A 25705-nucleotide genomic window follows, 5' to 3' on the forward strand; every position below is an offset into this window, starting at 1 on the left:
TTCAACGGTTGATACACTTCCAGAGAAGGGACCACTCCTGCACAGATTGAACAAAGAAACAGATAAAAGGGATAAGCTCAGACCTTCGGGGGAGACCAAAAGAACCATCCTGCTGCCCAGTTCAAGAAGTAGCACAAAGGAAAATCAACGATGGGCAGAAACCAGTTCAAGAGTAAGCCTGTGGAATCACCAAGATAAAGCCTCAATGCAATTATCAAGGAGAAGATGGAATTTACACTCTATAACCAGATTTGCGTCCCTAAACTCTTCTCTTTGTTAATCATATTATGCCATGTTTAGTATGTTTAAGTGCTTTTTGTGTATTTACTTATGCTTTGTGTGATTCTATGCTTAAAACATTGAGGACAATGTTTGATTTAAGTGTGGGGGGGTAACTAAGTATATTTGATACAAATTCGTTGGATTTTATCACCTATCACTTCACATGTTGTTTCTCACTGTTTTAAAAACTGTTTTAGTGTGTTTTGTCTTAAAAATTCGAAAATCCCATAAAAATTTGAAAAATTGTTTTGAAAAACCCAAAAAGAGTTGTTTTTGTGTGTGTGTTTGTGTCTTAGGGTACCTTCCAACACAATGATGAGGATTTGGTTTGTAATTGCATGACTGTTAAAGAGAATTATAAACATAGAGAAAAGTTTGATTTACTCTTGGTATATGCTTGGTTATGGTTATAATGTATGACTTCACATGCAATCATAAAAGAAAATTTAGTTTTTGTAACATGCCTGAAGGAAGGAACTCAAACAAATGCTACAACCCTGAGAGACTTGAGCCTATAACGTTCTTTGGAGAGTATAATCTGTGATTTCTTGTTTTCTAAAATCGTTGCATGATCTCATTATTCTTTGCTTGGTTACTGCTTAGAAGGCGTTTCATCATATAGTTCCAAATGCTAGAACTCATGCCCATTTCATTCAAAGCATGTTATTGATTTGCATAACATATATCAAGATGAAGTTGTATAGTTGCCACCATAGCCAAATAGCCTCGCTTCCCATATTTCGTATATGTTGTAAGTTTTACCCCCGTTGAGCCATGTTAACCCATGTTCTTTGTTAACCCACTTCATCTTCGCCTAACCTAGAATATGACCGTCCTTACCCTTGTTCTTAAAAGATAGTGAGTATGACTTAATTGAATTCCTTTTGAGTTACATTATGAAAGAAAATAAGTGTGGGGGAGAGAATGTTTAAGTGTTTTTGTTTTGGAGATTCAAAAAAAAAAAAAAAAAAAAAAAAAAAAAAAAAAAAAGAGAAAAGAATAAGTGATTGAAGAAAGGTTCCAAAACACCAATTCTGGGCGTAAATTGTCTAAATTCTCCCTTTTTGTTCAAAAGTTGAGTTTTCATTCAAAAGTGAATTCTAAGTTGATTCAAATGCTTTGCTCACTATTTCTTTAAGAACCTTTGTTTTCCATATCCCTTCTTTGTTATCCACATACCCCAAGCCCCGTTACAACCCTTGACTTCTATCTTGAGTGTTGTGTATTTCAATTTGTGGAGTTTGAACTTGGTATGAGCTTATGGTGTCACTGGTTCTTGCGTCTAAGTAGTAGCATTCCATTCATGAGATCATATCTAAACTTGATTATTAACTCCAGAATTTGCGTTCTTTGTGATACATATATGTGAGTGTCGTTTTCATGTTTCCATCAATCTTCTCACATATGACTAGATTAGGGTGTGTAGTTAGAGAATCTGAGTAAAAATTGAGTGCATATCTTGAAAGAAAGTGAGCAAATTCTCTAAGGCATGTTACTACATTCAAAACATGGTTTTAAATGCTTAATTGTGAACTAGTATATGGTAACTATGATTAAGAATGTACTTAAGTGTGAAGATGACTAAAATCTGTGAGAATGATGATTTTTAACATGTCATGTGCATTGGAAATCCCTAAGACGGTTGTTGGAAGGTTTAGGTTGTGTTTTACGTGTTTAGTGTCGTTTTGTTTATTTGTTTTTATTCTGTTTTGCTCGAGGACTAGCAAAAGCTAAGTGTGGGGGTATTTGATAGGAGCATATTCATGCGACTTAAATGGCTTGTTCTCGTGCATTTACGTTATGTTTCTCTCGTTATTTTAGTCCTTTATGTTTCTTTTGTGTGTTTTCAGGTTCTAAGGGCCTAGGGAGCAAGAAAGTGCATTTTGAGGCCATTTGGAGCATTTTTGGGCATGGATTGGATAGCTTATCCATGGAGCCAAGAAGATGGACGAATTTGAAGGCCTTGTATGCACTTGAAGACACAAAACAATGGCCCTAACCCAATTACATTCACCTTGCCTTGGGCTTAACACATTATGCCATACAAACCAACCTATTTTAGGCCCATTCTATGTACTTAAACCCTAGCCCTTTAAACTAGTTCATTTATCACTTATCAAACCATTCACTTATCACTCACCACATATCATTCACTTATCACTTAACATATCATTCATTTATTTCACTTCCATACTCCTCTTAATTCCACATGCATTCTCACACATGCACATCATTCACTCACATTTCCACCATTCATTCTTTATTCCTTTCCAAACATCTCACATGCATTTCTTCATTATTTCCTAACCCTACATGCATTATTTATTGCATCTTCACATGCATTCACACACACTTCACACATTCAAACCGTGAGCTCCCATTCCTATATGCCATTTTCAGATTTCCACCCACTAACCTAGTCATCAACACATGCACTTCCACCTTTCATCCACAATGATTCATGATTCATTCACTTTGCATCCTTTAATTCAATCACATACTTTCCCATTGTATAATACATCCACATGCATCTTTAACCAACAAACATTACAATCACATGCATTCACACACCATCTTCCCTTTTACAAAATACATTGCCGTGCCTTCCCTTCACAATTTCAGCTTTCCTCCTTTTAATTCCACATGCATTCACTTCATCATTACACCACCACTCATTCTTTAAATCCACATGCACATTCAATCATTCATTCAAGCCCCCTTGTGCCATGTTTCACCCTTTGTTCCCACCTATCACATGCATCATCATCAAACAAACTCTAATTGCCGTGGGTTCCCTTTGCTCCCCTTGTGCAATTCCAGTTTTCACATGTGTCCTAGCTGTTTTTCCATCATTCCTCCACACAAATGCTTAAACAAACAGCCATATGTTCCCTCCACTACCCCTATAAATACCCTAGCATTCATTCATTCACTCCCCATTCAATTCATATCTCATTTTCATACACTTCACACAACACAAACACAACCCTTGTGCCGCAAATCCCCTTCCATTTCTGTGCAGTTTTTCTCCTCCATTGCAGCCACTATCCAACCACTTCCCATCCCTCCAAAACACTTCACATAATCCCCAAAGTTCACCTAGACCTTGTGCTACAACAACGAGGAAGAAAAGAGTGCCTAAACGTTCATACAATTCAAGTTTGAGTTGTTGGAATTTTTAGGTGTTTCTTTGATTTCAAAGTTTAAATTTAATTCTCTTTGTTTTGTACGTATGAGAATGGAAGAGAAGAGTGCCTAAACGTTCATACAATTCAAGTTTGAGTTGTTGGAATGTTTAGGGGTTTCTTTGATTTCAAACTTATGAGGAACTAAACCCCCTTTAGCTAGGGGGTGATTCAAAACTATGTTTATATTTGCAATATGAATTGATTAACTTTCGTTGGAATTTCATAAGTTGTGGATTCAATTTGTTTAACCGTTTGATTGATAATTTATTTATGAATGTTTATTAAGAATGCGCGCTTAATTTTCATGCATGAATATGACGCTAGAATATAAGTGAATTTCATCTAATCGTTATGAACTTATATTCACAAGTAGTGGAGGTTGCTTATAAACAATCGCGTTAAACGAATTCTTGGCATAAGTTTCATGCGTATTCCATAGTAACGAATGCATCGTCAATGTTTATGATTTCCGTTGAACTTAATGATCTTTGTTGAATGTCTCTATCATGCGTATTCCATAGTTAGGGACTTTGATTAAGAATAATTTGGTTGTAATGCGTTTTCCATTCAATCCAACGAATCTAGGGAAATCTGAAAGTTAATTTAAGCGGACCTAATTAACTTGGAGCATTGAGTTTCACAACTTATCGAAAGACCAACTGAGAATCAATTTTGTATGCAAGTGTAACATGTGTGGAGAAGAACCCCTTGGCTATTCCATCATCCATATTTTTATCACATTCATATTTACATTTTGCCTTTAATTATATTCTGTCTTTTTAATTTAATATCGTCCAACCACAATTCCCCCCCCCTATTTTGTTAAGTCTTAATCATTCGTATATGTTTTATTTTTGTATCTTTAAGCTTTTGGAGTCATAAATAAATGCAAATTCATCTAAATCAAGTTCTAGCTTCTATTTGAGTCAATTTGATTGTTTTAGACAATTTGAGTTTTTCAAAGCCATTCTGAGTCATAGTAGTCTTGTTAAGAGTATTTTAATTTAGTTTTTATGTTTTTAAACCAATTTAGAAGGTTTTAGCAAGCCCTCCTAATCCCCGGTCTAGAACGATCCCTCACTTATCCATTCTACTACAATTGTCAAACGAGGGTTTAATTTGAGTGTCAAGTAAATTTCGCATCAAAAGACAGGACGATGCGGTACGTCTGATTCATAGATTTTTCAACTCACATCTCAACGTATGTAGCTCTTTTTCTGTGAAATCCATAGGATAAATTTTCTATGCAAGCTTGCAAATGTGATCAATGTTGAACGCCTTAAAAGCTTCTCTTGGTTCTAAAGCTGAACTGAGAATAAGAAGATCCATTGCCTCCTCACTAAACCTGCTATATAGCTTTACCAGCTGAAAATCTATTGCATTATTGAAGATATCAATGTGATAATGATGCTCAAATGTAATGTGAAGAACGACCAGTTCCTATTGAGCATTCATATCGGGCATATCAACGTCATGTTTTTTGCAGAATAAACTCACTTTATCTATAAAGGTAGCCCAACCATCCAATCGCAACTTCTGAAGGACATCTTTTGTAGTAGTGACTAGGTTCATAGCATTCAGAATGTCTTGTGACTTATTTTGCAGTTCCGACAAAGGATATCAGTGATTCCCATGATCTCCTGCAATAGATGCAAGATGAAAGTAAATTCAAAAGATCTGATTGCATTATAAGCACCAGTAGCTTCCCCACGCAAAAAGTTTGTAGTAGATCTATCATTCTTTATGTTCTCAAGTACTGTACAAGACGCGTCATACATATGTATCAAGTCACACACTGAATCATAATGAGAACCCCAACGAGTAGCTCTACGTCGATGTATAGTACCGATTTGATTAGCTCATCTTCCCATCTCAAGTTCACCATAACCCATAAACTCTTCAATGTTCACTGTGTGTGCAACCTGTAGCTGAGTATGATTCTTTGAAGAAGTAGTAATAACATTCATAATTGAACCTAATGTTGAAAAGAATAACCAAATAACAACTACTTCTTTTGATGCTACAACTAATGCCAATTGCAGTTGATGAGCAAAACAATGCACATAATAAGCAGATGAACACTCTTTAATAAATAAAGATTGTAGCCCATTCCACTGACCTCGCATATTACTTGCGCCATCGTAGTCTTGACCTCGTAACTTGTTTATAGGCAACTCATGGAAAGCCAGGACTTTTTTTATCTCCCTGTGAAGTGTTGGTGCAGTAGTGTCTTCAACCCACACAATATCTAAAAACCGTTCTCGTAGAAAACCATCATTATCAACAAATCTTAAAATAATGGCCATTTGCTCTCTGTGAGCAATATCATGTGCTTCATCAACAAGAATACAAAAAACACCATCCCCAACTTCTTCACGAATTTTTCTTCATACTATGTCGGCGAGAATGTTCAAAACCTCCTTTTGGATCATGGGCAAGGAATATTTGGCATTTTTTGGTGCATTTTCTAAAACAACTGCAGCGACCTTATCATTAAACTTGGTTGTATGCTTTACCAATTCAATAAAATTCCCATGATTTTTCAAACCCACTGATTCATCATGTCCTCTAAAAGGACATGCTTGAAATGTAAGCCATCGAACACACTCAACTATAGTCTTGAGTCGCAACCGATTCTTCAAAATTTCTTCTTTTGATTGTCGATTAATAACCTTGTCAACATGCTGAGATGGATTCATCAATTCCTCTACACGTGAAACACAAGTATTATGTAATGAAGATGGACCTCCAATATGAGAAAGAAATATACAATTCTTTATGTCGTTAACTCTTTTCCAATTGTTAAACCCATCAACAGTTAATGCCGGACGACTTGTTAGGCCAGTCCCAAAAAGAAAGCATGGGAAACAATATATTCTATCTGTTGTCGAAGAATATTCTAACCATGGAAATTGTGAAAACCAAGAATACTGAAATCAACGATATTGTGATCCAAACCGAGACCTAAGATACTTAAGAAGTTTCGGTCGGTAAGGCCCAGCTTTGATATAAGCACGTCGAACTTCATCTTGTTGATGAATATGATGCTCATGTATTTGAATCCGTTTCCCCGGGTCTCGTTCCAATTCCAAAGAAGCATCATCAAAAACTTTTTCTTAAGGTTCAATTATATTAGATGTTTGGTGAGAATCATGAGGCTGCTCAATTGATATTGGTGCATTATCATTAGATGCAGAAGGTATATCACTCCCTAATTTATCACCATCATCTCTCTTTTTAAAAAATGAATCAATAGTTCTTAACCTCTTCATTGAACGTTAACCTAACAAATTAAACAACAATAATGCAAGTTTATATAATAAATTATATTTCTAAGAAATCTATCAGGCTATTAGAAAAAATATATTAAACTTGAAATTGAACTTTTAAAGTACGAATTCTTAAAATTAAAGCAATAAACAAATAAAATCATCAAGACATAAGAATAAAGTGGTTAAAAACTTACCTATTGATAAGAAAAATCAACAAGTTTTCTCACTTGTATTGTATGCTTGGTTTCTGTGAACTACAGTGCAGAGACGAGAGGTCGAGACGGGACAAGGGCTTTTTTGAAAGTCAGAAAGTGAACGAGGATCACTGTGTTGTACCCCAAAAGTTGAAATAAAATAATAAACTAGTCTACTCCTAGGAAACCTAAATTAATAAAATATTAAATTTACTTTTTAAAACCAGATGAGATGACTACTCTACTCCTAAACTGATCACTATACTACTCCCTAGAAACTAATCAAATAAAAAGACTTAATGGGACGTGACTGCCAGTGTGTGTATGATTTGAAATATAATAATAATAATAAATTTTGATATTGATTAAAGTAAATAATTTATTTAATATTTATTAACTCTTACTTTTTCTAAAAGTAATCCTATTGTTCAGAACTTTTATTTATTAGGTAGACTATAACAATTAAAATTAATAAAATAATCTAAATTATCAGTATTTTTAACCTTAAACAACTAAAACTCTCCCTATGCTAGAGTCCACCATAGCCCTGTTACTAGCTCCGCCGTTGGTAGTCATTGTACAAATAACAGGAAACGGATGTTTTCCGCTTATTATGGAGGATATGATGCCATCGACATTGAATGTAATAGCTAAAGAAGGCATTTGGGAATGACACAAAAGGTTTGGCCACTTGAATTTCCAAAGTTTGCATATGTTGGCTGATAAAGAAATGGTTTTGGGCCTGCCTAAATTGATGGAAACAAATGATGTATGTGAATGGTGTGTTGTAGGAAAGCAGCAAAGAGAAGCAATTAGTAAGGAGTTAACTTGAAGAGCAAGTAAATCATTGGAATTTGTTCTTTCTGATGTATGTGGTCCTATGCAAGTCACTACACCTTGGAGGAAATAGATACTTTCTGACATTTATTGATGATTGTACCAGAATGTGTTAGTTATATTTCTTGAAAGCACAAGTCAGAGGTATTCAGTACCTTCAAGAGGTTCAAAGCTATGGTTGAGCTTTAGAGTGGTTACCAAATTCTAAAATTGAGAAGTGATAGAGGTTGAGAGTATACTTTTCTAGAGTTTCAAAGGTTCTATGATGATTTAGGACTTGAAAGACAACTGATAGTTCCCTCAGCAAAATGGTGTTACAGAGAGGAAGAAAAAACCATTGTTGAAATGGCTAAAAACATGTTACGTGACAAGAAGCCGCCTTATGATTTATGGGGAGAAGCAGTTAACATTGTAGTATATCTTCTCAACAGGTATCCAACAAAGGCATTGCAGGATAAAACACCATTTGAACCATTTAGTGGCAGAAAGTCAGGGTCAAAGCATTTCAGATTGCTTGGTTGTATTTGTTACAGTCATATTCCTGGACAATTGAGACAAAAACTTGACGAAGCTTATGTGAAAGAAGTCTTTATAGGTTATGGGAAGGTTGAGAAGGGTTACATAGTTTATAATTTAGCAACCAAAAAAGTTTTTATATCAAAAAGTATTATATTTAATGAAGAAGGTGTATGGGACTTGAAAACTAAGAATTCAGTTACCATGACATTTCCAATGAGTTTGAATTTGAATAAGAAGAATGAAGTCGCTAAAATTACTCAAGAGGGTGAAAATGTGGCACATTAGCTGGAAGGGAGTGATGGTCATACACAAGTGTTTGTGGATTCACAAACTGAATTTGGAGAAAGTAGCAGTTCAAGTGATACTCCTATGAAACTGAAGACACTTAGTGATGTATATGCTAGGTGGAATGTCAGTATGACAGAACCTGAAAGATATGAAGAGGCAACAACTAATGCTTGGAAGCAAGCAATGAATGTAGAAATTGAAATGATAAAAAAGAACAACACCTGGGAATTGGTTGATAGACCATCAGATCGTTCAACTATATGAGTGAAATGGGTTTACAAGACCAAGCTAAACTTGGATGACACCATACAGAAGCACAAAGCGAGACTAGCATTTAATGGCTACTCTTAGAAACTTGGAATTGATTTTAATGAAACCTTTGCCCCAGTGGCAAGGTTAGACACAATCGGGACTCTAATTGCACTTGCAACATAAAAGAGCTGAAAATTATACTAGTTAGATGTTAAATCATCTTTTCTCAATGGTGTACCACAATTGGGAGTTTATGTTGATCAAACTGAGGGTTTTGAAGTTGTTAGAGCTGAAGATAAGGTGTACAGACTTAGAAAGGCTTTCTATATACTCAAACATGCACTAAGGGTCTGGTATAAGAAATTGATGCACATCGGCACAAGTGTGGTATCTCAAGGTGTCCTAGTAAAGCCACTTTACACATCAAAACCAGAGGTGATTCTAAGCTATCATAGTGTCTATTTATGTGAATGATATAGTATACGCCGAAAGTAGCACTGAGTTATGAATGTATTTAAGGCTAATATGATGCTAAAATATGAGATGACAGACTTAGGGTTGTTATATCATTTCCTTGAAATGGGAACACTTCAATCGAAGCATGACGATTTTTATAAACCAGAAGAAGCGTGCATTGTCTTTTTGATCGAAATTTTTGGATTAAAGGAATGCAAACCAATGAGTCTAGTAAATGAGAAATTAATGAATGAGGATGGTAGTGATGCTTATGATGAAACTAAATATCGACAACTAGTTGGGATTTTGCTATACCTTACTGCAACTAGACCTAATATGACGAAACTACATATCGACAACTAGTTGGGAGTTTGCTATACCTTACTGCAACTAGACCTAATATGAAGAAGCTACATATCGACAACTGGTTGGGAGTTTGTTAGCAAGATATATGCACAATCCAACTAATAAACACTTTGGAACTGCAAAGAGGGTGCTCAAGTACATTCAAGGCATACTAGACTATGGACTTAAAGTACAAGAAAGGCAAAGCTACACTACTAGTTGGATACTATGATAGTAAGTGAAGTAGGGATGAAGCTGACATAAAAAAACATTTCAGGCCATTTGGCAGTGGTATTTTCCTATAAGCCTCTATGAAACAGCACAATGTAGCACTCTCATCAGCTGAAGTTGGGTACATAAGTGCCAGTGAAGCAACGAAACAAGTTGTGTGGCCTAGGTTTGTACTGCAGGATTTGGAGAGAAGCAAACTGATGCTACTCCAATTTTTTGTGACAACACCTCTGCCGTTAAAATGACAAAGAATCATGTGTTTCATCAAAGATCAAAACATATTGCCAAAAGATATCACTACACCAGATAAGCTCTACAAGCTAACATCATTAATCTTGTTTATTGCAAGTCTGAGGATCAATTGGTAGATATATTTACCAAGGCTCTGCCAAAGGATTTGGAATGAAAGCAACAAGAAGCTTAAAAGAGAGTGTTGAAGCATAAGCTTTGCTGCTGTTGAGAATGAAGGATTAAAGCTTGATGATCATAGTTGCTGCAATGGTTTACAGTTTTAGTTCTTAAGTTCTTGATTTTGTAATGAAGTGTAATGGATGGCCACAATTATAACATCTAACACGTGTATATCATGCCACCTGTCTATTTAGTTGCAAGTTTCAAGTTGCTCACATGCAACTTACATGATCTATGCTAGCTGAGGTGTGAGCTAGCAACAGCTATATTGGCTCACACAACCAGCATGTTTGCATAACTAATTTGTGAGAATCCAACGCAGATTTTCACGACGTGTTCTCGTCCTTGCTTCTCTCTCTTTCACCATTGTTGCTCACTGTAACTAGCTCATCACATTCTCTGTAATTTCCAGAAATTAAAACCAACTAGATTTGTAAAAATTTAGTCGTAAAAACACTAACATGGAATTCTTCTAATATATGTATATTTACAATTAGTATATGTATATGTGTGGAGGCCTATAAGAGAAATGATCCCCATTTAAAAATTAGTATATGTATATGTGTGTGGAGGCCTATAAGAGAAATGATCCCCATTTTTTTAAATGGAGATTAGTTGTGGGGCCCACACCACATCGAACTTCAATGATTCGAATCATCTATTTTTCAAGTTGTATATCATAGATCATCTTTGCAAACTATTAGCCAAATCGAAAATATTTAAGACATCTACTTGGGTTCAAAGAAATTTACGAATACTTTGTCCTATAAGAAACAATGAAATAATCAAAGAGGCAAATGGTTTCAGATTGAATTGAATTTTTGCAAAGATGATCTATGAATTGAGACTTACAAATAGACAGTTTGGATCGTTGAAGTTTGGTATGGTGTAAGTTCCACAACTAATCTCCATTCTTTTCCCTTAAGGGATGTATATATGAACAGCATGCAACACTAATTAAAGGTAAAATACACTCTAGATTCATATTTTAAGCCTAAACACTACACACCAGCCAAACATATCAGAAATCAGTTAAAGGAGTCAACAAAGAAATTAAGTGATACAAAATGGCATGAATTGTAACGACATCAAATCCCATATAGACCACTTGAGAGATGATTGGTGCGCCATAAACCTACGGCCCTCCGCCAAGCCCCTGTGGTAGGCCTGGTAAATGGGTCGTGTTTGTCGTGTTCGTGTCATTTTCGTATAACACCTGTTATCTTAACGGGTTGTGTCGTATCACATCCGTTATCTTAACAATAGATTCACTAACACTTAAGAATTTATTTATACTTTCATTAAGTATAACATAAGATTTTGTGGTATCCACTAGTGTAAATATTTTAAATTGAAGATCGAATTCAATCATTGTATTCATATAGGATCAAGGAGTGTACATGTAAAAAAATCATCAAAATCGGAGTTAAAATAACCATTAAATCGTGATTTTTTTTATAACCGTCGAAAAGTTTTGTCCCATTACTTGATCTCAGAATGTTTGTTTTTTTCAATTTTTGGCGTATGCGATCTCGAAGTATATACAAACATGTTTGACGGTTGGATCACTGAAACTAGTTTCGTAGAATGCATATCCCATCAAGTTCAATGGTGTGTGTGTATATATATATATATATATTTATTAAGTAAATTTAAATCTATTTATTTTGTACGTATAATTGACCGGTACACGGAGTAATACATCACGTGTCATTATAAAAATAGTGGGATATGTGTGATAAAAAGTTAATAACTTAAAAAAATAAAAATTCTCACCACTTTTATTAAAACACATGGTGTACTATTTGTGTTCCTGTTACAATGAAAAATTTCTCAAGAAAAAAAGGAGAGAGAGAGAGGTAAATGACGTACACGTGTCAGGAACACAGCTGTCATATCTTATCCTAACAATAACAAGTGCACACTTGAGAGACCACAGTGGAAAAACCCACCCTACTAGTAGCAAGCCAAATTGAAAATACCACTAGGTCTTATGTTTCCCTCTCTTTTTTGTTTTCTTTTCAGCTTTTCTTATAATTTTCATTTTTCCCTCCCTTTTTCTTCAAATGGCAGCATGATGCATATTAATTATTATAGTTTTTAGGGGTATAAAATTTAATATATATATATATAATTATAGTTAATATTTTGGGGGTATAATTATTATAGTATATATAATTATTATAATTATTATAATTATTATAGTTAATTTAATATATATATATATATATATATATATTATAGTTTTTAGGAGTATAAAATTGTTAAATTAATATATATAATTATTATAGTATTTTTGTAGGGTTATAAAATTATTAAATTAATATTCTGCTTATCGTGTATCGTGTTACCCACGTGTATACCCGAACCAACCCGTTATCTTAACAGGTGCTTATCAGGTTACCCAATAACGACCCGATTCGTTATCGTGTCGACCTGAACATCTGTTAATTTCGTGTCATGTCGTGTCTTGTCGGATTATCGGGTCGTGTCAGGAATTATCAGACCTACCCTATGAACCATCAGACGCATGAATGGCAAAAATGGTTTGGATCGGTGAGTAATAAGGCAATGAAAGCAGCTGAGGCAGACATAAAAGACCAAGGAGTATCAAAATATTTCAACATAAAACCTGCCCATTGCACTTTCCAAACATTATTGCAGTGCTCATTCACATCGTTGAATAACCCCAGCAACTCACTCACATCGATTTTAAAAGCCACATCGTTGCCAAGATTTTTGAAGAAATGAGTGACCTAGCCTCAAATAACCAATACAAGATAATTAGGACAAAAGTGATACACATTAACGTATGCATAAAAATAGTACTCATTCTATGTAAGTAAACATGAAAAATACTTGAACTTGGTTATAGATTAAGTAAAGTTTATTAATGGCAAAATAGGAAAAGAGTAGGGTGCACAAAGCAACCGCACGCGTTAAACTCAAATACTTGAGCTTGGTTATTAATCGAGCAACAACAACAAACTTGGAGCCGCAAACAGGTTCACCATACAGACATTCAACGTAAAAAAAGGCAACCGTGCACGCGCTGCCGTGCAAGCTGCAGGCCGCACAAAGCTGAACAACAGCTAATTAACACACGTACTGACCAACGGAATTATAAAACAACCAACAAACACACGTACTGACATAGGCAATATCTTATTCTTATAGTGAAGAGCAATATCTCATGTGTAGTTTATACTGTTATTAACTCATGTGTAGTTTATACTGTTATTCTTATAGTGAAGAGCAATATCTTTCATGTGACATAGGCAGGTTTTTGTCAAACCTCGTAAATTTCTTGGTGTTTTATTTCTTATATTTTATTTTGTTCAACTGTAGGTTTATATTTTGATGAGGTAATCTATATCTTGTTTCCGTACTAACGAACGGACCTAGGCACAACAATATTAAGAATAATTCATTGAATTTATTTTATGAAGAATTTGTTAGATTATTAAGCACCAAGAATCTAAAAGATGCCAAATACTAGTCCGGCGACGAGGTGTGCCCTAGTACTTGGGTGGCTAGACAGTTAGAATACATAACTTGCAAAATAAAATGGTATATATATTATAAAATATTAGAACATATTAAAAACATGAGGAACACGCATATAATGAGTTTTCATCTAAATATTCAACATGTTTTTCAAATTTTATTGAAAAATTAAAATATAACATGAAAGTTATCAATTTTTTGTCTAAGTGAGAGTCGGACTTTGACGGGTGCCTAAGATAGTTAGAAAGACGTGTAAACAGGTATAAGCGTACTTTCTTAATTTTCAAATATATAGGGACTAATCGAAGCGATCGTTGCTTAGGCAGAAATTTTTAAAACAATATTAAACACCAGAAAGATATATTTTATTTGTAAAGGGTAGACGAAAATTTTTAGAGCAATAATAAACGACGAAAATTTTTGGAACAATAATATACACAAGAGGGATATATTTTATTTGTGGTTTAAAGATTTCTAGAGAAGAGGAAAACCACGTGTCTCATCCAAGCATTGTTCCCAAGTCGGGGTCCCGTGGTGGAGAGATTATATAAAAGTTGTGTGTTTCGTAGGATTTTAAATAATTTGTTTTGTGAGATTTTTTCATTAAAGCCACATGCATTTGGTACTCTAGACTGATGGTAAAATGACAAAAGGGACAAAAAATAATTAATAAAAAAATCCCTAATAAGATAGAAGATCATGTTTGAACAGAAATCATGTTAAAATTGACAAACATGTATAATATTTCTAAACTTACTTATTATTAAATCTTTCAATTAAAAAAGAATGAAAAGATAATTTTATCATTTATCACAAAATACAATCATGTGCAGTGATATAAATTTGCGAAAATTTTTGTTTTCTTCATTTTCTCGCCCACATGTTTGCATATCTCTAGTTTTGAATTTAAACAAATAAAAAAAAATTATACCTCTTCGCATTTTCGCTTTCACATTTCTCTCAAACATCTCTTCCACATATATTTTTTAAATTTTTTATATTTATGCATACATGCATTTCAATTTTTTTATATATTTACACAAACATTAATAGTGTGTGAACAGTTAAAGCATAAGCCTTGCTACTGCTGCAATGGTTTACAGTTTTAGTTCTTAAGTTTTTTATTTTGAAATAAAGTGTAATTGATGGCTACGATTATAACATCTAACGCGTGTATATCATGCCACCTGTCCATTTAGATGTAAGTTTCAAGTTGCTCACATGGAACTAGCTGAGGTGTGAGCTAGCAACGGCTGTATTGGCCAACACAACCAGCATGTTTGCATAACTAATTGTGAGAATCCAATGCAGATTTTCACAACGTGTTCTCGTCCTTGCTTCTCTCTTTTACCATTGTTGCTCTCTGCTACTAGGTCATCACATTCTTAGTGATTTCCAGAAATTAAAACCAACTAGATTTATAGAAAATCAGTCGTAAAAACACTAACATGTGATTCATCTAATAAATCTATATATATGTGTGTGTGTAGAGGCCTTTTCAGAGAAAGGATCTCCATTTTTTTTAAATAGAGATTAATTGTGGGATTCACATCACATCGAACTTCAACCATCTGAACTATTTTTTATATTTACACAAACATTAGTAGTGTGTGGACTGTTAAAGCATAAGCCTTGCTGCTAGGGGTGGGCGCGGTGTGGTTCAGTGCAGTTTCGAGGGAAACCACAACCGAAACCGAATCTTTTTGCGGTGCAGTGCGGTGCGGTTTTGAAACCAAAACCGAAATGAAACCAAACCGTTTGGTTCGGTTTATTGTGGTTTCAAACGGTTTAGGTTTGATTTTTGAGAAAAAAATGTATAATTTTAAATATACACCTATTCATTCATAAATCGATCTTATTTTCCTCATGTATTTGTGAACACGAAAGTTTCCTTGAAACAAGAAACCAGAATAACGTGTACAAAATAATATTTTTGTGTTTATGATTTTGGGGTTACGATCTCTCTCTAATTTGGTCCTCTGATTCTATCTTCGTAGGGTGTAGGTTTGTGGATGAGTTGTTGATCCAAAGGGCCGTCGGGGCTTGATCTGAGGATGAACAGTTGATGAACGGATGAACACTTTCTTCAAGGGCTTTTGGGCTTGATTTTGAAGGTTGATGGATGAACGGATCTTCAAGGGCTTTTGGGCTTAGTCTTGAAGAACGATTGGATGTGTGGATTTGTTTGTGCTGTTGATCCAAGGGGCCGTTGGGGCTTGATCTTAGGATGAACGATGAACACTTTCTTCAAGGGCCGTCGGGGCTTGATCTTGAATAATGGTTGTGTGGATTTCTTCAAGGGCTTTTGGGCTTGATTTTGAAGGTTGATGGATGAACGGATCTTCAAGGGCTTTTTGGGCTTAATCTTGAAGAACGATTGGATGTGTGGATTTGTTGAGGTTGTTGATCCAAAGGGCCGTTGGGGCTTGAGCTTAGGATGAACAGATGAACACTTTCTTCAAGGGCCGTCGGGGCTTGATCTTGAGTTGGTGGAAGTTCTTCAAGGGCCGTTGGGGCTTGATCTTGAAGGAGGATTTGACGAAGAAACGAAGAGTGCTTTCTTGATCCTTCGGGATTTTCTTGAGAGCTTTAGAACTTTAAGGCTTCAAGGTTTTGGTGTGTAGAGAAATGTATTTGTGAATTGGTTTTGGTGTGTGTTGGCTTTTCTTGGGAATTTGGATGGTTGGAAGCTTTGGAGTTTCAAAGCTTCAAGGATTTGGGGAATTCTCTTCCAATTTGGGAGTAGAGAAATGTATTTGTGAATTGGTTGATGCTTGATACCTTGATGGAGAAGCCTATTTATAGGCTTTGAGAATGAATCACCACCACAAAATATTTTTTTCCTTTCCAAGCACCATTGCCTAATTTTCCCACTTAATGCAATATTGAAATTGAAGTGGTGTAACTTATGGCCTAATTTCCCACTTAATACCATTTTAAACTTGAAGTGGTCTAACTTATGGCCTAATTTCCCACTTAATGCAATATTGAAATTGAAGTGGTGTAACTTATGGCCTAATTTCCCACTTAACACCATTTTAAACTTGAAATGTGTATGCTTTGTCATTGCCCAAATGAGAAAAACTTGCTTTGATCCGTAATGGATTGAAGTGTGCTTGCCTTGTCATTGCCCAACATGAGAAGAAAAACTTGTTTTGATCCTCAATGGATTGAAATGTACTTGCCTTGTCATTGCCCAAAATGAGAAGAAAAACTTGTTTAATCCTTCAAGGGTATTTCTTCCTATTTTGTTGAGTCACACGCCATGTGTACAATTTGTACAACACGTGGCGTATGCCATGTATGCCTTGACACGTCAAAACTTTAATGCATTGGTGAACATTTTTTTTTTACTGAAATTTCGATGTCTACAGTATTAATTAATAAATATGCGGCAAAATTGCAGCAACAACAATGCAGCAAAAAACAGTGGCAAAACTGCAAAAAAAATGCAGCAAAACTGCATAAAAAAAGCACCAAAACAACAGAAAAACAGCACCAAAACAGCAACAAAAAACTGCACCAAAACTGCAGCAAAACTGCACCAGGTCGCAGAATTGAAGATGATTTTCAAGAAGATGAGTTAAGGAAAAGATAAGTTTTAAGAAGATGAGTTAAGGAGATGAAGATGTGTTTCAGCCTTCAGGAGCCGAAGTGCAAAACTAGATTAAAAGTTTAAAATATAACATCTATTTATTAATTTTATTATATGGTGCGGTTTCGGTTTCGGTGCGGTTTTGAAAACCCAAAACCGAAACCAAACCGTTTTCTTTGCCGCGGTTCGGTTTTGAAATTGAAACCGTTTCAAAACCGCAAAACCAAACTGTTCGGTGCGGTTCGATTCGATTCGTGTTTCGGTTTTGGTTTTCGATTCCAAGTGCCCACCTGTTGCTGCTGGGAATGAAGGATTGAAGCTTGAAATGAAAAATAGTATTCATTCTCCGTAAGTAAACATAAAAAATACTTGAGCTTGGTTATAGATTCAGTAAAGTTTATTAATGGCAAAATAGGAAAAGAGTAGGGTGCACAAAAGAGCAACCGCACGCGTTCAACTCAAATACTTGAGCTTGGTTATTAATTGAGAAACAACAAACTTGGAGCCGCAAACAGGTTCACCATACAGACATTCAACGTAAAAAAGGGCAACCGCGCACGCGCTGCCGTGCAAGCTGCAGGCCGCACAAAGCTGAACAACAGCTAATTAACACACGTACTGACCAACGGAATTATAAAACAACCAACAAAGTTATTAGGAAACTAGAAATTAAGAGAACTATCTAGCGAACGTTGCTCCTCGTAGTAGTAGTACTACTACTAGTAGTACTACCACTACTAGAAATTTCCACTTTGCCGACAAAATTAGTTTGTCGGCAAAAGTCAAAATTCGTCGGCAAAGAGCCTTTCCCAACAAAAAATTTTGTCGGCAATTTTGTCGCTAAAAGCATGTCGCGCAAGATCTTTCTCGACGAATCTTAATATTTCGTTGGCTCATTTTTAAGGCGACAAATCTCAGCCGTCAAACTGTGCCCGTCACCAAACCAACATTGCGACAAAATATTTTGTCAACATAGGTTGTTTTTTCACGATGAAGTTATTTGTCGGCTTAGTGATCTTGTCGCGACAAAACATTTTGTCGGCTAAGTAATCTTGTCGCGACAAAATGGTTTTTCGGCTACGTAGTCCTATGCCAACAAACTGGTTTGTTGGCTCAAATTACTTGTGTAGACAAAATAATTAGTTGGTTGAATCTTTTGTGAACAAAAACATTTGTCGGCTAATTGTTTTTGTGCCGACAAAACATGTCAAGTCCAATATTTTCTAATTCTTATTCACATTTGTTTTTAATAATATTTTTAACCATCACAAACAAGCAAGCTTAAGAGATCGAGAAGGGGCGTGAATGAAGAATTAATGTAGGAACAACACAAAATTCATGTAATTTAAAATAATGTAAGGTTCACAATTCGGTTTAGTTACAAAATACAAAAAAATCTATATTTTCATTTCGACATTACTATAATATAGATAAAATATCCTTAAGTATCACCATTCTCACTATAGTCCTCATCACGTTGATATTCAGCATCATGAAAATGGGAAACGATTAGGATCATCATGAAACATTCCAGTATCAAACAACTGTAGAAGAAAAACAAATTAAAAAAACTTGATTAGCAAACTTTAAGGGTGCTAAATATCATTGACACTAAGGAAATGCAAGGCCACACTAGAGTGGTATTTCTAAACAAATAACTTATGAAACCATAAATGTGTAAACAGCAAGATAAAGATATCTACTAATCAAGTTAACTTACCAACACCATGCAGCATCACAACCTAGAAAAATTACATGTTTAATAGATACCAGGTAATAATCAAGTTAGCATCAACTACTTATACGTAATTCATCACTGTAAACAACAAGATAAACATAACAGCAAGGCAACATGATTCTCACACTCTGTAAACAAGGCAACATGATAAGTAGATGATATAAATCCTTGAAAGGTCTATAATGTATATAAACATAACACTACCAACCTAGCTAAGTAGGTTATAACTCTAGAACATAAGCATATGCACCTGGAAACATAAATAAACGATACTAAAGCACCCTAATTCATCACTGTTTATAATCTTTATCAGTGTAAACAAGAAGATATAGACATCTACTAATCAAGTTAATCCTCAAATATCAAAATTACCTGGCATGAATGATCCTCACACTGGTCTCCATGCCGTGCTGATATCAGTTGTAAGCTATCTAGCTCAGAATTCCACTTAGCCATAGACAACCTGCAAGTGTTATAGAAAGGAAAAACAAATATGTCAAACGTAAACCACAATATCGAATAATTACATTGGAAATCTGGAATTAAAGTCAAGGGACATTGTTTTTACCAATATTATACAAATCGATTCAGATTTCGTATCCATTCCCTGTCCATGGCATATAAAGTATCTACTCCCTGTTTACAAATTTAATTTTACATGCAACATTCATTAGGACCAGCAATCAAACAATGAATAAGATAGGCTGAGGGTGACGGTGTAACAACATACCTTACCAAAGAAAGCAGCTAGCCTAGAATATAATCAGATTCTTCAATATATAAGCCCAGCCTTGTAACCGCCCTCTGTATAGGAAAATTGAACAAATTTAGAGAGAATTAGAAGGGGAAGAACCCACAATATACTCGCAAAAGAACCCACAATATACTCGCAAAAGAACCCAGTAAAAAAATTGAATGGAAGGTAAAACAATTGCAGATGAGAATTAGAAGGGGAAGAACCCACAATATATACTCGCAAAAGAACCCACAATACACTCGCAAAAGAACCCAGTAAAAAAATTGAATGGAAGGTAAAACAATTGCAGATGAGAATTAGAAGGGGAAGAACCCACAATATACTTGCAAAAGAATCGAAAAAGAAAATTGAAAACCCTAAGAGAATTACACAGAAAACTGATGGGTTTATCCATCAGAAACGTAAATTGAAGATAACAATTAGGAGGGAAAAACCTTTTTAGGCTTTGACTTTGACGATGGTTTCGATTTCCACCGGAAGGATGCTGTCGGTCTGTCTATTTGCAGCGACGGAGATGGAGGTGGAGAAGGAGATGAAGGTGGAGCGGGAGAGGAAGAGGGAGAAGGGTGGGACGGAGAGCGTTAACTGCTTCAAGGACTAAATTCTTAATTTTTTTTTTCAACTCCGCGCCTCCTTTTAATTTGTTAAATACTGTTTTCTTAAAGTTTAGAATTGTGAGTGACATGCTGCATTCAAATAGCACTGGCTAGCAATTCATGCAATTAAATTTTGTCTTGTGCTGATTTCTAATTTTAATAGACGGTTCTTATTCAATTTTTTTTTGTTATGTATAATCTTTAGTAGTTATGTGCTTTGACCCTAACAATTATCTTTACAAATCATTCATATCATACATACCATTAAATTTCGTAAGTGTTATACGTACAAAATAAATAAATTTAAATCTACATAATAAATATATATATATATATACACACACACACCATTGAACTTGATAGGATACAAATTCTACGAAACTAATTTGAATGATCCAGCCGTCAAACTTGTTTGTATATCCATCGAGATCGCATCACCAAAAAATCGAAAAAAAAAAAACCATTCAGCGATCAAGTAATGGGACAAAACTTTTCGACGGTTATCAATGAAAAATCACAATTTAACGGTTATTTTAACTCCGATTTTGATGATTTTTTACAGCTACGCTCCTTGACCCTATACGAGTACAATGAATGAACTCGATCTTCGATTTAAAATATTTACACTAGTGAATACCACAAATCGTATGTTATACTTAATGAAAGTATGAATAAACTCTTTAGTGTTAGTGAATCTATTATTTTGATGGGATACGCATTCTACGAAACTAGTTTCAACGATCCAACCGTCAAACATGTTTGTATATACTTCGAGATCACATATGCCAAAAATTGCAAAAAACAAACATTCAGAGATCAAGTAATGGGGCAAAACTTTTCGACGGTTATCAATGAAAAATCACGATTTAACGGTTATTTTAACTCCGATTTTGATGATTTTTTACAGCTACACTCCTTGACCCTATACGAGTACAATGAATGAACTCGATCTTCGATTTAAAATATTTACACTAGTGAATACCACAAATCGTATGTTATACTTAATGAAAGTATGAATAAACTCTTCAGTGTTAGTGAATCTATTATTTTGATGGGATACGCATTCTACGAAACTAGTTTCAATGATCCAACCGTCAAACATGTTTGTATATACTTCGAGATCACATACGCCAAAAATTGAAAAAAACAAACATTCAGAGATCAAGTAATAGGGCAAAAATTTTCGACGGTTATCAATGAAAAATCACGATTTAACGGTTATTTTAACTCCGATTTTGATGATTTTTTACAGCTACGCTCCTTGACCCTATACGAGTACAATGAATGAATTCGATCTTCAATTTAAAATATTTACACTAGTGGATACCACAAAATCTTATGTTATGCTTAATGAAAGTATGAATAAACTCTTCAGTGTTAGTGAATCTATTATTTTGATGGGATACGCATTCTACGAAACTAGTTTCAACGATCCAACCGTCAAACATGTTTGTATATACTTCGAGATCACATATGCCAAAAATTGCAAAAAACAAACATTCAGAGATCAAGTAATAGGGCAAAATTTTTCGACGGTTATTAATGAAAAATCACGATTTAACGGTTGTTTTAACTCCGATTTTGATGATTTTTTACAGCTACGCTCCTTGACCTATACGAGTACAATGAATGAACTCGATCTTCAATTTAAAATATTTACACTAGTGGATACCACAAAATCTTATGTTATACTTAATGAAAGTATGAATAAACTCTTAAGTGTTAGTGAATCTATTATTTTGATGGGATATGCATTCTACGAAATTAGTTTCAATGATCCAACCGTTAAACATGTTTGTATATACTTCGAGATCTCATATGCCAAAAATTGCAAAAAACAAACATTCAGCGATCAAGTAATGGGACAAAACTTTTCGACGGTTATCAATGAAAAATCACGATTTAACGGTTATTTTAACTCCGATTTTGATGATTTTTTACAGCTACGCTCCTTGACCCTATACGAGTACAATGAATGAACTCGATCTTCGATTTAAAATATTTACACTAGTGAATACCACAAATCGTATGTTATACTTAATGAAAGTATGAATAAACTCTTTAGTGTTAGTGAATCTATTATTTTGATGGGATACGCATTCTACGAAACTAGTTTCAACGATCCAACCGTCAAACATGTTTGTATATACTTCGAGATCACATACGCCAAAAATTGCAAAAAACAAACATTCAGAGATCAAGTAATGGGGCAAAATTTTTCGACGGTTATCAATGAAAAATCACGATTTAACGGTTATTTTAACTCTGATTTTGATGATTTTTTACAGCTACACTCATTGACCCTATACGAGTGCAATGAATGAACTCGATCTTCAATTTAAAATATTTACACTAGTGGATACCACAAAATCTTATGTTATACTTAATGAAAGTATGAATAAACTCTTAATTGTTAGTGAATCTATTATATCTTTGCACATTTAATATTTTGTAATAGACTAGTAGTGTATGGATGTTTGTTTATTAGGCGCACGAATTTCATAATCTAAACCGTTCAAATCCATGAAAATCATCTAATATATAAACCTACGATAGAAATCGTTAAAATTATTTTTGAGCGGTAAAGACCCCGCTAAGTTTTTTCATAAATAAGAATCCTTATCAAACTGAAATCGGATGGCGCGAGAGAATAATATGGGAGGGAAGTCGGGATTAGCATGCAATTGGGAGGGAGATCATGAGGCGACAAAATAGGATTAGCATGCAACTGGGAGGGAGATCATGATGTGAACCGACAATTGGGGGATGTGAACCGATTATGGGAGGGAGATCATGTGGCGGCAAAATAGGATTAGGAAGAAATGGGAGGGAGATCATGCAATTGGGGGATGCAGGTTTGGATTGCCTTGGCAAATTTATAAGTTTGTTCTTATAATTATATGTTATGTTTTTATAATGGATGATTACATACAACCATATTCAAATTTATAATTGTAATTGACTAATTGACTAATAATTGATCATAACCTAAACCAAGTTATCTGTTGCTAGAAAGTAGTTTGGAGTCAGAATTGATAAGAAGAACTTTTTCACTACTTGATCTAGATTTACAGTTTTACAACATACTTTTCGCATGAGAATATTAGTTAGTTTGCATGGAATGTATATGGAAGCGAACATAAAGAGATTGGGTTAAGTTGCAAGACTAATACTATAAGGAATTTTTTATTTTTCCAAACACTCACATATTATGAAATCAAATTGTCAATATAGATTATTGATGGCATAAAACTACAATCCAGAAATATGAAATGCTAGATATCTCTTTATCTATATATGCTCCCGTCCGTATAGAGAAACAAGAAAGACAGAATGAGAGCATAAATAGTCGCCAAGAGCTTTGATTGCGTTCCTCGGAAAAAAATGGAAAGGTGCACTGGTGAAAACCTCTCACGTAGAGTTATTATTACCTTGCCGATGACATACTTTATTGCCTCTTTAATCAATTTGCCGATGAAATACTTTGTTGCCTCACATCATCGGCTAATATTTCAATATAACGGGAAAAGTTCCCGCCAAAGTTTACCCGTCAAAACAAAATTTGTCAGGGCATCAAATTTACGCCTACAAAATGATCGTCGGCTAACGTTCCAATTTTCTCGGCTAAGATTGGTGTTATAAATTGATTCTATCGTGAGTATTTAGCCGACAAATTAAAATTTTCGTCGAGAAAGGACTCTTGTGCCGACAAAATTTTGCTTTGTCGGTTTATAATTTGTCGGCAAAATTATATTTTCTAGTAGTGTACTTGTCCCCTGTACTTGTGCAGACGACGTTGCTCCTCGTGTTCCTACTCCTCCAGCTACCCTTGGATTTGGATTAACGAATTTGACTAATTCATTATCGAACAAAGACCTTCCATCGAAGGAGTCGGCACTAAGTGGACGTGGAAGGCCTAGATCGTCCCGAAGTGTTGTTCGGATATGCTCCAGGAGATATTGCTGGGAATCAGGCTCTAGTTTCTCAAACAGCTCTTTGAATCTTCTGACTCGGAAATCCGCCTCACTCTCGCCTGGCAGTTTCCCTTTAGCTTCATCACCTAATAATTTACGGGTGAGTACTGCAATGTGCTCTCCTTGTTCGTACGCTGATAGCGTTTCGAACCAAATTCTCGACACACCTACCCAAATTTCAGCATGAGGGAACTGCGTGATTTCTTTGCCGGAATTCAGGAGGTACTTCGCAGCTTCCTCTTTGCCGAAATCATACCAAAGGTACCGATAGGTATACAACTTTGTAAATCTTCTGAGTATGAAATCCTCCTCGCTTTCCTCGGGAAGTCGATTCAGGATATCCTCATCGATGTCACACCCACTCTCCTTGATCCGATCTACCATTTTCTGAACTAGCTCTTGTTGATCATTGGAGCCTAGTTGCTTGAACAAAAAAAACTCCTCTTTCTCGGAGAATTTTTCAAGTATTTCAAAGGTGATATAGTATTGAGAAGCTTCTGGAATCCAGTCACCTTGCAAAAGTGAGAAGTTTCTTAACTGTTCACTAAATAGCTTGGTGAAAGTTTTAACTCTGAGATCTTCGTCGCTTTCGACGTTAAGTTCTGCTGGCCTTTCAAGCGGTACATCTCGATCTCGATACTCCGACACAACTTCATCAATCTGCTTTAGTTGATCGCTGGCGGAGAGTCGCCTGAACGCAAATTCTGCAAGACACGAGACTAGATCAGCAGCCTGGACATATCTTGGTTGAAGCCGGTAATCGCCTCCCGACATTGTCGATCCGAATTTGTTACTCACACAAAATGAAAATTTATGGTAGAGTGACTAGAATGATAGACTTGACTATTGAGCATGCGAGGGTCACGGATGGCCTTCTTATAAGAATAATACTGCCTTTTTTTTTCTTTTTTTTTTCTTTTTTTTTCTTTTACATATCTCTAGTTTTAAATTTAAACAAATAAAAAATAAAATTTATACCTAAATTTGCACAAAATTTTGTTTTCTTCATTTCCTCTTCCACATGTCTGCATATCTCTAGTTTTAAATTTAAACAAATAAAAAATAAAATTCATACCTCTTTGTGTTTTCGCTCTCACATTTCTCTCAAACATATCTTTTCCACATATATTTTTTAAAACTTTTTATATTTATACATATATGCATTTTAAATATTTTTTTTATAATTACACAAACATTAGTAGTGTGTGGACTGTTGAAGCATAAGTCTTGCTGCTGCTAGGAATGAAGGATTGAAGGTTGATG

General features: G+C 35.0%; 1 long non-coding RNA gene across 3 annotated transcripts; it reads right to left on the bottom strand.

Annotated features, from left to right (window-relative positions):
• Nucleotides 1-18696: 18696 nt before the first annotated feature.
• On the bottom strand, nt 18697-20477 carry LOC137727524 (uncharacterized). Of its 3 annotated transcripts, none has more exons than XR_015952072.1 (5): nt 20307-20477; nt 19851-19919; nt 19684-19751; nt 19488-19578; nt 18697-18921 (listed from the first exon to the last, which is right to left on the bottom strand). It is a non-coding gene; the product is annotated as an uncharacterized LOC137727524 (long non-coding RNA). The 3 variants fall into 3 exon arrangements; XR_015952071.1 differs by having other exon boundaries at nt 19846-19919; XR_015952073.1 differs by lacking the exon at nt 19684-19751 and having other exon boundaries at nt 19846-19919; nt 20307-20474.
• Nucleotides 20478-25705: the final 5228 nt, after the last annotated feature.

Source organism: Pyrus communis, chromosome 10 (genome assembly GCF_041283825.1).
Source record: "Pyrus communis isolate YQ-2024b chromosome 10, ASM4128382v1, whole genome shotgun sequence".
NCBI lineage: Eukaryota > Viridiplantae > Streptophyta > Magnoliopsida > Rosales > Rosaceae > Pyrus > Pyrus communis.